Below are 14029 nucleotides of genomic sequence, written 5' to 3' on the forward strand. Positions count from 1 at the left end.
CTTCAGTAGTTGTGGCACGCGGCCTCAGTAGCTGTGGCTCGCGGGCTGTAGAGCGCAGGCTCAGTAGTTGTGGTCCACGGGCTTAGTGGCTCCGCGGCATGTGGGATCTTCCCGGACCAGGGCTCGAACCGTGTCCCCTGCGTTGGCAGGCAGATTCTTAACCACTGCGCCACCAGGGAAGTCCCCATTCTTATAGTTTTTATTTCAGTTATTGAATATATTTATTTCTATTTGGTTCTTTATCAAATTGGCTCCATGATTTTTGATAGTTTCCTATTCCCTGAAGGTATTTTCAGGCCTGCCTTTATTTTGTTAAACATAGTCGGCATAGTTGCCTTGTAGTCTGGTTCTTGCACGTGGAGCCTAGTTTCCTTGAAAGCCTCGTTCTCTAGGACTCTTCTAGTCATCGTATTTTAAAAATTACTTGTGGGAATAATTTGCCAACCATGATAAAGATACCTTCCCCTAGAGAGGATTTCCATTTGCTTTTCCCACACCTGGAAACATTACCAAGTTCAAGGCTTGAGAGTTTATGACCCAGGGGCTTTTCCACTTCCAGATTTTAATTCTGTGTCTCTCACCTCAAGAATCTGTCAAACTTGGGTTTTAAACTTCTGGGTTTAGCAAATGACCTTGGTGCAAACACATCTTCAATTGAGGCTTAGCTCTCCGAATGAATGTTCCTTTCGTTTTGGATATGGTTGTTCCTAGCTGTCTTGAAATCTCTTTAATGCTTTGATGAAGATGCATCTTAACCATATGTTTTGGTTCCTTTCAGTAGCAGAATTAACCCAGATAAGCTGCCAACCGTTCTGGAAATTAGAAGTCCTTTTGAATTTTAGACTCTAGATTCTAAATGTTTATCCTAGAGCAGTGCTTCACAAACATTAATGTGCGTACAAATTACCTGGAGATCTTCTTAAAATGTATACTTTGACCTAGTAGTCTGGGGTAGGGGTCTTGGACTGGCATTTTTAACAAGCTGCAGAAAATACTGATGCTGCTGTGGTCCGTGGACCGCTACTCTGAGTAGCAAGGCTATAGAAAACGCTTTCCCAGAAAACACTGGGAATCTGTAAGTTCCTAAAACAGGGCTCCTGAGTTTCCTAAATGGGTGTTATAAAATCAAGTGTCTCTACTCTCCTTCCTCCTTATTTGGAACCTATGGACTTAAATTTATACTTAATTTTAACAAACCTTTATCTGGTTTCTCAGGAGAGAGAAAATCAGGAGTATGTGTGTGTGTTGGACATTGAGGAGGGTCTGTGAGACATGGAGATAATTTAGATCTTTGGTCCTTGAATGACCTTGAGCTGCCTCTTCTGGCCAAAGCAGGGTCAAGTATAACAAGTAGCCTCCAGGTTTAAAAGCTCATTATCTACAGCAACAGTCTTCAAATTTTTTGGTCTCAAGACATCTTACTCTCTTAAAAATCATCAAAGAACCCATAGAGCTTTAAATTATGGAGGTTGTATTTATCAATATTAATTCAATTGGAAATTAAAACTGATAAAGTTTTAAAATATCTCTTAATGAATTTTAAGTAATAGTTACCCATTACTGTGAAGGTAAATATGTTTTTAATGAAAAATAATTGTGTATTTCAAACAAAAAAAATTTACTGAGAAGAGTGACACTGTTTTATATTTATAGCTGGAGTTTTACACCATTTTGCATTCAGTCAATTGTGATATATTGTTTGGTTGAAGTATTTAAAGAATAGCTGGCCTCACAGATACGTAGTTTGAAAAGAGGAAGATTTTAATGGTCTTTTCCAGGTAACTGTGGACATTCTTCTTCAACACTACGTAAATTCTCAACAAGGGTAGTTTCTTAAAGATAGTTGCAACATGGAATCTGAATCCATATGGATACACTTTTTCTACTCTGTTACATCAAAATCCATTATTCTGTCTTGTACTTTGAATGGATCTTTTATCTATGCGTGATTCTGTAACAATGCCTTTGTTGTTTGGAAGATATTGGTTCGTTGAGTTATACAGAGCTTCCAAATGTTGACACATTTCATCATATAATATTAAAAAAAAAACCCACGTTAATCTTTAACCACATCTCGTCAGTCTTTAAGTGCTGGGAGGCGATCAGCTTAAGGTGGCAGATACAAATTTTCCAAATTCTAATTTCACTGGAAAACTTGAATCTTCTCATCGGCAACAAATACTGTCAGTTGCTTTCCTTGAAGTGACAGGCCACTTTGTTCATTTTTGTGGAAATGTTTGCCAAACATCCAAGTCAGAATAATCAATCATCCCTTGCCTATCAGTTGTTCTTTTCAAGTAAAAATGATGTTCCATGGAAAAGGCAGCCCATTCAGCTCGCAGCTCCATCACACAAGTGCCTTTCTCCGGACGACCCCCACGTTTCAGTATGCATAAAAGTGCCTTACGATTATTTCCCAGTTCTTCCCACAGAATGCTGAAAGGCCGTGTCTTTAAAGGTTGAGATTTAACAAAATGAATAATTTCTACTGCCCCTTCAGGGACATTCTTAAGTGCAACTGGCTTCTCTTTTCCACTGTGAGTGCAAGGTGGTGAACAATGGCCACTAGAAGAGTTCGGGATCTCTGTCTGCTTTGATCTGTGCTAAGGCACCCGCAGATCACTCAGCACTGCTTTTGCATCCTCAGGGCAACTGTCAGCACAGAGAAAAAGGCAGAACATCTTAGTATTTGTATGACAAGACTTTTGATTTCAAGGACTCCCTGAAGGGTTTCAGATTTCCCTAGAGATTCAAGGACCACGATTTGAGAACCACTGATCTGAGATTTTTTAAAATGATGGTTAATCCTACTGTAAAATATGCCATTAACAACATAGAAACAATGAAGTAGAACTGTATATTCTCACATGGAATTTTTTCCAAGTCAAATTTAATATGTAAAAATTAAAATTTAAAAAGTCATGGGATAATAGTATTTTATATACTACAGCGTTATCGCATTATGTTAAAAAATATATACATGGTCTATATGACACATATACCATACTGTTTGTAATTATAATTTGAAATTAGTAAATGATAGGTAGTAATTAGTTATAGATGTGTGACACATACCATACCGTTAGTCGTATCTCCTGGGAAGCTTCAAGCTTTCATTGATGTGCCTGTATTTGAATCTATTACAGTAACGTATTCACATGTTGCTTCTCTCCATGACTAAACAATTTTTTAAGATGAAAGGGGGGAAAGAGCTCATTTTCTCAGCTTAACACCTCCTCCCTTCAAGCCTTGAGTCTGGCAGGCCTCAGGAGGCAAACCAGCCTGATTCTCTGCTACAGCAGCTCTTTCCCAGGAAATCTCCCCACACTTGTTCCTTCAGGAGGATGAGGTGGCCCGGGGGTTGGGTGGCAGATGCAGAGCTGGTCCCCCGGTAGTGTGATCCTGCCTGGAGGGCCTCTAAGAGGCCAGAGGGATGCAGCACTTTCTCTTTCAAGGTTTACAAACAGCCTGGCTTTCCTCACTTTGGAGAGGAAGGGAGCCATAGGGAGAGAACTGGATGCTTTTTCCCTCTTGTTGTTTAAAACATTTGCAGAATCTGTAGGGACAGAGGCAAAGTGACTCTCCCACCTCGACCTCTGACCTCCGGATGGCAGCAGGTGGCCCAGGGGTTGGTGGGGAAAGGCTGGACTGAACTACCTCCCTGGGGGTGGAGCCATGGGAGGCCCTGGGAGGAAATTTGCTCTACAGGTGGAGCCTGATGCCTGAAGGGGCCTCAGAGGCCCCAGGTGCAGAGAGAGACTGGGTCGAGGTCCTGACCCCACCCCTCCGAGATGGTGAGATCCCAGACAACTGACCTCATCTCCCTGACTCTCAGCTTCCTGATTGGTAAATGAGGATACAATACTCTCAAGCTCTGTTGGTGAATGTAAAGGAGGTACTGTGTGGACAGCATCAAGCAGAGTCTGGCGCATGGCAGACAGCCATTAACTTATGAAGAATATGCACTAACATAACGTGGGGAGAGTCTCACTGGGGTCTTGTCGTAGACGTGCCACTTTGGGGGGAAGAGGCCGGAGGCTGGCAGGCAGGAGCAGGGCGACGCTGGCAGGCGCTGGGGCTCTCGGCGCAAGTCTGGGGTTGGGACACAGAAGAGCCCCCGTAGAGGTGGAAAGACGAGTGTTTAGAGGGAACCAGAACAGGAGGAAAGTCACCAGGAAAGAACCTGACGCAGGAAACCAGAGAGCTCGGCGGGCAGCCCGTCCTGCAGGTGGGCAGGCAGGGCTGGCCAGACTCTCCGAGTGCTGCCCTGGCCTCAGCATCTCCAGTGTGGCCATGAAGGCAGCAACGCAGCGTCCTTCCCCGTTCCCAGCCCTGAGCCCGGGGGCTGTAAGGAAGGCCAGAAGGAGGTGTCAGTGGAGGTCTACCATGTGTCTGTCCTGTGACGTCCCAGTCCCCACATGCTGGGCCACAGCTCCCCAGACTCTCCCAGCCTCTGACCCAGACTGGGCCTAAGGCCTGGGCTGGCTTCTCCTTCCTTCTCAGGACCCTCGCTGTATGCGGAGGGTACAAATAATGAGTGCCACGGGTGTTTGTTTATTCTTTCATTTATTCACTTTTTTGTTTTTTTCGGCCGTGCCGCACGGCATGTAGGACCTTAGCTCCCCAACCAGGGCTCGAACCCATGCCCCCTGCACGGAAACCCGGAGTCTCAACCACTGGACCTCCAGGGAAGTCCCTTATTCACTTCTTTTTAAGAAGTATATATTCTCAGAAGCTGGAATAGATGAGTACATTTGACTACTGTATTTAAAAATTTGTGTGGCAAAGATAAACAATAAAGAAAGAAAGGAATAAAATACAATAGTAAGAGATCTCAAAAAAAGGAAGGAAGAAAGAAGAAATAAATAAAATTAAACAACAAACTGAGGAAATTTTATAATATATATGAAAACAGACTAATTTCCTTAAAATATAAAAGGCTTCTACAAATCAAGGTGAAAGTGAAAAATAAAAAAATATGAAAATGGGCAAAGGACGTTGTAACTAAGCAGTTCATTACAAAAGAAATTAAAATAATCAAACTACAAAAAAATACAACTTTACTCATAATTAAATTAGTGCCAGTCAGAACAGTGAATTATATTTTCCAGACTGATAAAAATCACAAGGGTTGATTATATTGTATGTCATGATGGTAAGAGTTTCTAGAAAAAGACACTTACACACTGTACCTAGGAATTTAATATGTTGCCATCTTTTTGGAGAGCATTTGACAATTTCCAAATACTTTTTCTATGTCCTAGCAGTTTCATTTCTAGAAATTTATCTTATAACTATCCCTGCACAAGAACAGAAAAGTGCATATTAAAAGGAAGACTATTCATGCTGCATTCTTTTAAATATCAAGGAAAAAATCAACTTAAATATTCATGAACACAGGATTGTGTAAATACATTTTTCTACACTTACATTATGGTATGTTATGCTGCCGATAGAAAGACTGAGGTGGATCTATACACACTGACGTGGAAAGTTGTCTAAGATACATCAGTGAAGCGTGAGAAGCAAAGCCAGGGACAGAGTGCATCACATGACCGGCGGTATACGCATCCGCTCACAGACTGTGCTCCTTCACACCGTAAATACCCGGAAAGGCCTCTGAGGAGTAGGGCTGAGAAGTGACAGAGAGCATTACTTAGTTTTTGCTTTAGACCCTTCTGCAATGTTGGAATTATTTTGATAACCAGTTTGAAATTGGTGCTGAGCACCAGTTCTGGACCTGGCACCATGTTAGACCCTGAAAGAACAGAGATGAAGGTCACACATGCTGACCTTGAGCAGCCCCACAGTTAGGACAGGAATGCAAACAGACAGGTTAGGTACAACATTTTGAGAGTGACAGAGTGGGCACAGCCTTCTGTGGGGAGGAGAAGGGGTAGCCCCGTTTTGGAGGAGCTGGTGTGTGGGCTGAGATCTGAAGGTCAGTGAGGGCAGGTGGACCCAGGCTGAAAGAAGGGCGCACACGGGAGCATGGAGCCCCGTGGGCGGGGTGCTGTGGCTGTGGGTGTGGCGAGAGGCATGGTTGTACAAGGGACCAGAGCACGTGGGGCTGGGGGACCTCGGCCCAGGGTGGGTAGCTGCCCACCTGCTTCACCAGGAGTTCTGAGGAAGGAGTCATTGAGGCTGCAGTCAAAGTGGAGGCCTCTTGGAGGAAGAAGTTTCTGGCTGCTTCTGGCACCTTCTAGGATTGTTGGAGCAAGATCCCAAACTCCATCTCTCTCAGTTGGGTTTTTTTAAGTCTTACTGTGATGGGGAGGGTGTGAAGGGCCGAGAAGAGAGAAGCCAGAAGTTGGGATCGGGTCATCTGCACTACTTCTTGAAGAGGACGTGTTTTCCCAGCTGACTTGGTGCTGCTGTAAGTGAAAATTGCTGAGAGAGTTGGCTCCTGGGTGCTCATAACAGCTCCCCCAGGGGCCTAGCTGTGCAGGCGGATGAGCTCCTTCTTCACCGCTGTCCAGGAAGCCCAGGGCCGTGTGGACCAGCCCTGTGACCGCTCGGACACGGAGGAAGGATCGGGGGCAAGAGCAGGTGACACGTTTGCAAATGTGTGATTCCTTTGCGTTGATCTCTGCCTGTGTTTCTGTCCAGGCTCACTGAGGGCATAAATCATGCGTGATGTCAGCAAGCCCAGGGGTTCTGACTCCTGAGTCATCCTCAAGGGAATGGGGCATCTGGTTAATCGAATTGTATGGCTGCATTTGAGTTACCACAGTAACAGAGGATGGATGTTCCAGGGCTGAGAGCATTAAGACATTAAAAGAGTGCACTTAACACTCCCGCTCCACAACGGAGAATCAGAGAACCCGAGGAAACCTGATAGCTGGCAAAGCCTGACTCATTGTAATGGGCATCGGTTTTCATTGCCCCGGATTCTGGGCCCCAGACGTAAGAGGTGCTGGAGTTTGGGCTGAATCAACCGCTTCATACGTGTCTTGGTTCGAAACCCTTCATTGACTCCCAAGTTATGATCGCCAGATTTAGCAAATAAAAATGCAGCATGCCCAGTTAAATTTGAATTTCAGATACCCAATTAATACTTTTTTAGTATAAGTATATCCATGCAAATATTATTTGCTGTTTATCTGAAATTCAAATTTAACTGGGCATCTTGTATTTTATCTGGCAAACCCTATCTCTCAATGGCTACAACTTACAGCCCAAATTCTGGCATCCAGTTTTCAAGGATTTAGCCCCTTTCTAACTTTGCAACATTGCCTCCTACTCACCGTTCCCTTTCCTGCATCCAGTTTAGTTTCCAGACAAACTTAACTACCTTCTACGTGTGGCTTTGCCTTTTGCTTCTGGGCCTCTGCAAACGTATCCCCCTTCACTCTCCATCTGAAATGCCATGTCTAGTGTGGCATCGCTGATCCCCGATGGGGCAGAACCTCTCTCCTCTTTAAATGTCTTCAGTGTCTTTTTGAACGGGCTTCTGCAGGGGAGGGGGATGGCTTCTGGCTTTGCTTGTCTGCCTCTTCCTCTTTCTCTGGGAAAGCACCCTTCCTTTTGAGAATGGCTCCGCCAACTCCAATCCCTTGATTTTAGCAGGAATTCCCATGCTCTTAGTGACTTGGTGGCCGTAGATGAGTAGCCCAAAAGTGGACACCTGATCTGAGCCGAGCCTATGAAATCCTTCCCTAGGCATTTTTATGCCTCATCTTTTCTGGCCCCCAGCCCAGGCCACACCTCAACACCTATACTCAGCATTGAGCCAAGATCACCAAGGCTGTCAAGGATCTAATCAATTCACCTGTAAGGATCTACCGTGCTAATTGCCCTACCGTGTAAGATCACCCACCTCCATGTGACCGTGGTGATAGAAGAGGCCCCAGTAGAATGGGATAAGCACTGCCCTGGGAATCCAGAGAGAGACCTGGGCTTTATTCGGAGCTCGGCTGCTAACTCCCTGCAAGACCAATCATCTCAACAGCCTGCAAACTCCTTGAGAGTGATACCTCATCTTATTCTTCTCTGTAGCCTCAGATGCGTACACTTGGAAAGTGTTAGATAAATGGTAGGCGGTGGTGGTGGTGATGAAGATGGCAACAATGACACAGCAAGTCGCTGCCTCTCCCTGGGCCTCAAGTTTCTTTACTAGGAAATTGGGGGATTGAATTTGATGGGCTTTAAGAGCACTTCCAGTTCAAATAGTCTATCACCACCAATGCCAATCCTAAACGACCCTGAGAAGTTGTCACGATTGCCAACGTCACGATTGCTGTCAAAGAGACAGAACCAGTTAACCTGTTAGGGCCCATATGCAAAGGGTCAACATGTGCTCCAAGGTTTTATAAAAATGTGTGCAACCAGAAAAATGATACTGACTCGTGAAGATGACAAAATCAAAAACGTTTCATTACATTTTCATAAACATTTCATTAAAGTATTATACCAACTGCTCATCCACCACTCGACTTACAGAGTTATATAATTTTATTAAGTTTAAATTGCAAGAATTAAATATCCTTAACAAAACTCAAAATTAAATATTTAATGTGGTTCTGTGAAAGGCACCATCAAGAGAATGAGAACACAAGCCAGACTAGGAGAAATTATTTGCAAAAGACATATCTGATAAAGGGCTATTATCCAAAATATACAAAGAACTCTTAAAACTCAACGGTAAAAAAATGAACAATCCAATTAAAAAATTAGCAAAAGATCTGAACAGACATCTCACCAAAGAAGATGTCCAAATAGCAAATATTAGCATATGAAAAGATGCTCAACGTCATGCATCATTAGGGAATTGCAAATAAAAACAATGGTGAGGGACTTCCCTGGTGGCACAGGGGCGTCCCAATGCAGGGGGCCTGGGTTTGATCCCTGGTCAGGGAACCACATGCATGCTGTGACTAAGAGTTTGTATGCCACAATTAAGGAGCCCGCTTGCTGCAATTAAGACCCGGTGCAACCAAATAAATAAATAAAACAGTGGTGAGCTATCACAACACACTAAATAGAACGGCTAAAGTCCAAAAGCACTGACAGCACCAAATGTTGGCAAGGATATGAAGCCACAAGAACTCTCATTCGTTGCTGGTAGGAATGGAAAAACGGTATAGTCACTTTGGAAGACAGTTTGGTGGTTTCTTACAAAACTAAATATCCTTCTACCATATGATCCAGCAATCATGCTCTCATGCTCCTTGGTATTTACTCAAATGAGCTGAAAACTTATGTCCACACAAAAACGTGCACACCGATGTTTGTAGCAGCTTTATTCATAATTGCCAAAACTTGCAAGCAACCAAGATGTCTTTCAGTGGGTAAGTGGATAGATACACTGCGGTACATCCAGACAAGGGAATATTATTCAGCACTAAGAAGAAATGAGCTGTCAAGTCATGAAAGGAGACAGAGGAAGACAGAATGCATATTCCTAAGTGAAAAAAGCCAATGTGAAAAGGCTACATACTGCATAGTTTTCTAACTATATAACATACTGGGAAAGGCAAAACTGTGGAGACCGTAAAAGACAAAAAATCAGGGATTCCCTGGTGGCGCAGTGGTTGAGAGTCCGCCTGCCGACGCAGGGGACACGGGTTCGTGCCGCATTCTGGGAGGATCCCACATGCCGCGGAGCGGCTTGGCCCGTGAGCCATGGCCACTGAGCCTGTGCGTCCGGAGCCTATGCTCCGCAACGGGAGAGGCCACAACAGTGAGAGGCCCGTGTACCGCAAAAAAAAAAAAAAAAAAAAAAAAAAAATCAATGGTTGCCAGGGGTTGGGGGAAGGGAGCAATGAATAAACAGTGCACAGAGGATTTTTAGGGCAGTGAAAATATTCTGTATGATACATAATTGTGGATGCGTGGTATATAATGATGTATTTGTCAAGACCCATAAAATGTACAACACTAAGAGTGAACCCTATATAAACCATGAACCTGGGTGATTAAGCTCATCAATGGTAATAACTGTACCCTCTGGGGGAGGATGTTGATAATGGGGGAGGGGGAGCATGGGGTGGCGGTGAGGCTGGGGTACATGGGAAATCTCTATACTTTTCTCCCAATTTTGCTGTGAGCTTAAAACTGCTCTAAAAAATAACGTGTGTGATATGATATGGCGTGGAGCTACAATATTCTTAAAGCAAAAGTGAAGTCCAGGAGTAGAACTCTGGGTACGATCATTTTTCACCTTCTTCTTCGTTAGATGTACACCTTGTCAAACTTCTCTTATGGCAATGGTCACACTGTTTATCCAGCTGAGGTGTGCATAGCATTAGCAGTATGTGAAATGATTTTAGGTGGTACACAGATGAACTTTTTTTATTCTGACATTTTTATGTTTATCAGAATATAGTTAGCATGTAGAGTATTGATAGAAAGTTTCCTTTCAAAGTATTAAGTGATAACTAGTACCAGTGACACTGAGATGGCCTGATACACAAATATGGGGAAAAAAATCCCAGCCAAGGGAAACACATAGGTCACAGGCGAGTGGATACGTTTCGTGACCTTGCTGAGCGGTCCTGACCTGGTTACGCATCAGGGCACTTGCAGGCCGGCCCCAGACCTGTCTCAGCCACCCTGAACGAAGGCCCTCTTGTACTCAGCAGGCCTGCATGCAAAACACCGGTGTCGCTCCCTTTGTAAAACCAGCACATTTTAGGGAAGTTGCGCTTAAATTGAACCTCTGCAAAGTAAAAATCTGTAGTGACGTTTACTGTTCGCTGGCTGCTGCAGTGAATTTTAGTCCCTTAAGGGGAAAAATGACAGGGCCGGTGAGAAGTCCGTCAGCTCCCTTGTGTCGCGGCTAGAGAATAACTAATGGCCTTGTCCAGGGTGATGGCTGCGCAGAAGGGTATTACGAAGGAAGAAAGAGCATCAGGGGAGTTATTCTAACTCAAGACTCATAGCACCTTAAAGCTGTCATGAGAAGAAAATGAAAACTTATATCTCCATGTGCTGACAGGGAGGCTTTGAGAGACATTCTCAGAAAGAGTCAGAAATCTGACATCGGGGAGTGGAAGGTGAAGTGGGAGCCAAAGTGTGGCTGGGGGGCTGCCTGTAGGAGGGGATGTTATACAAAGCAGGCCAAAGTGTGGCTGGGGGGCTGCCTGTAGGAGGGGATGTTATACAAAGCAGGCCAAAGTGTGGCTGGGGGGCTGCCTGTAGGAGGGGATGTTATACAAAGCAGGCCAAAGTGTGGCTGGGGGGCTGCCTGTAGGAGGGGATGTTATACAAAGCAGGGTGCTACAGAAGCTGAGAGGAGGCTCAGTCGCCTAAGAAGGGGCTCAAAATACACTTTATTCTTTCATTCATCCATTCATGAGCCTCGCAGCTCCTTCTATAAAATAACAGCGTTCAACTTGAGAGTCTTTGGGACCATCCAAAGAGTCTGTGAAATATTCTGTTGGTGTTTTCTCGGCTGCATGAAACTCTTTACTCCTTAGGTAGAGTTAATATCTCCTTTTGTATTCATGAGTAAACAAAACCTTAGAGCGTTGAAGCCAGCAGGGCATAGCGTGCACATTTGCTGATTGTAGTGTCGAATCTACACATTCTAAATCAGCACCTGCACCCAGGCCTCAGGTTCTGCCAACGGCCCCCAAGAAGGAACTGCCAGTCAGCAAACCAAATGCTCTGACGCGGGCTGGCACCAGCCCAAGGAGAGCAGACGCATGTTGGTCTTGAGCAAGGACGGGGTGTGGCCCGTCCCAACAGACTTCACCTTCCCAGGCTCCCCTCCAGGAAAGGAGATAGCAGCCACAATATACCTTTGCCAGAACAATTTATACAAAGGTTTCGTGCACTTTAGACTTGGCGCTGGGATCTGAGAGCTCAGCTGCAGAAAATTGTGCCCACGCTATGGAATGAACTGTTCAGGTTCACCCCCTTACACGTGTCTCAGGACTCAGAAACATACATAAAAATAAAAACATCACTCCAGATATAAACTTACATCTACACACACATGTAAAATAAAAACACCACTCCGGAGGGAGTCTGGAGTTACCGGCCAATTTCGCCCCACTAGATAGCACTTAAATTCCCACCTGGGAGCATCTGTAGTCTGCCCTGGTTTGGGCCCAGATAGCTTTTCTCATCACTGTCTTTGTGCTTGATCCATTCCGGCCCCACAAAGTCCATGCGGTTACAGTATTCACTGGTGTCGACAGTGTTAACTGCGGAGAGGTCTCATTCTCTCTGTCCACCAGGTTTTACCCACCAGGCACGCTCTCCTAATGGGAACAATTCTGAAAATCTTCCTCTAAAAGTGGCTGTCACAGCTGCAGGGCTTGGGAGATGTTTCATTGAACTTTTTGTCACTACGCAGGGAAGAGATTCATTCCAGAGCTGAATGGAAGACCTCCCTCATCCTTGGGTTCTTCTTGTGTTCTGTTACCAAATGATCTCTTAGTTGGAACAGTCAGAGTTAAGCACTGTCCGCATTCTACTTCTTCCTCCCTAGGGTTTTGCAGCGTGGCGGTTTCACACCCAGATCACCTGCATCTTCTCCTCCCACCTTGCAACCTGGTAACTTATTCAGAGAAGCACAGGGATACTGCTAAAGTTTTGAGTATTGTTAACATCATCCTCCAAAAGTTCTTATTTTCCTTTTAAATATATATATTAGAATGATTGCCACATTTCTTTCAATTTCCTTAAAGGAAAAAAAAAATTTTTTAAATAAAAATCACCCAGGAGTTCCCTGGTGGCCTAGTGGTTAAGATTCTGGGCTTTCGGGACTTCCCTGGTGGCACAGTGGTTAAGAATCTGCCTGCCAATGCAGGGGACACGGGTTCGAGCCCTGGTCCGGGAAGATCCCACTGGCTGCGGAGCAACTAAGCCCGTGCGCTACAACTACTGAGCCTGCGCTCTAGAGCCCGCGAGCCACAACTACTGAGCTCACGTGCCACAACTGAAGCCCACACGCCTAGAGCCCGTGCTCCGCAACAAGAGAAGCCGCTGCAATGAAAAGCCCGCACACCTCAACGAAGACCCAACGCAGCCAAAAAAAAAAGAAAAGAAAAGATTCTGGGCTTTCACTGCTGTGGCCCAGGTTCAGTCCCTCGTCGGGGAACTGAGATCCTGCAAGCCACATGGCATGGACAAAAATAAAATTAAAATAAAATAAAATAAGAGTCACCCACAATTCTGCTACCCTAGCCCAAAACAGCCCTTTTCCATTTCACACACAACCTTGTACACACACACACACACACACACACACACACTTATATACCCTTGTAATCAAATGTGCATACAATTTGGTATTCTCTTTTGTTTCATTAAGAGTGTATCAAAAGCATTTTCCCACATTTTCATAATGATCATTAATACTGGCTACAAACAATTTCATCACGCGGCATACCGTAATTTACACAATTTATGTTTTGGATTCAAAGCAGAAGCTGTGTCTTACCTACCCTGTAGGTACCGTGACACTCAGCCACAATAGATCCTCCTCAAATGTCTGTCAGAGAGCCTTGTATCTGATCAATAATCAATAGTATGACAACATCAGCATTTATCTTGGCCTTTGTCAGCCTCCGGCATCATCCCACTGCTGCTCTGCTTACTGACACTGGGTCTCCTCCCTCAGCCCGCTTCTCACCGCTGAGGGGGGCTCAGAGGGGCACAGGTGGTGACTGGGCTTGCCTCAAAGGCCCGCCTAGCTGCTGGCCAAAAGCAAGCCCAGGAGCAGGGACCACTGAGAGCCACCTGAAGCGGGAGGCACCCGCTGCTGCAGGGCTGTGGAATGTTCTGGGCCATGCTGTCCTATGTTTAAAAGCAGCTGTACCAGTGACCCAGTTCCATGGTGTGGTCTCAGCCATGACTGTGGTCATTTCCCAGAGCTCTTCACTCCTGATCATTTTCCACACCTGGTTCTGTGACCTCCTGGCAAATCTAAAAGCTACTCAATATACTGTCAATAAGTCTCTTTGCTACATCATTAGCCCGAGTCTGTTTCTGTTGTTTGCAACTAAGCACCCTGTCTGGTTCAGTCCTCATTTTCTATTCCTACTGAAACCTGTCCAAGAAAGAATTAAAAATCTAC

This window comes from Globicephala melas, chromosome 12, assembly GCF_963455315.2.
Source record: "Globicephala melas chromosome 12, mGloMel1.2, whole genome shotgun sequence".
In the NCBI taxonomy this organism is placed as follows: domain Eukaryota; kingdom Metazoa; phylum Chordata; class Mammalia; order Artiodactyla; family Delphinidae; genus Globicephala; species Globicephala melas.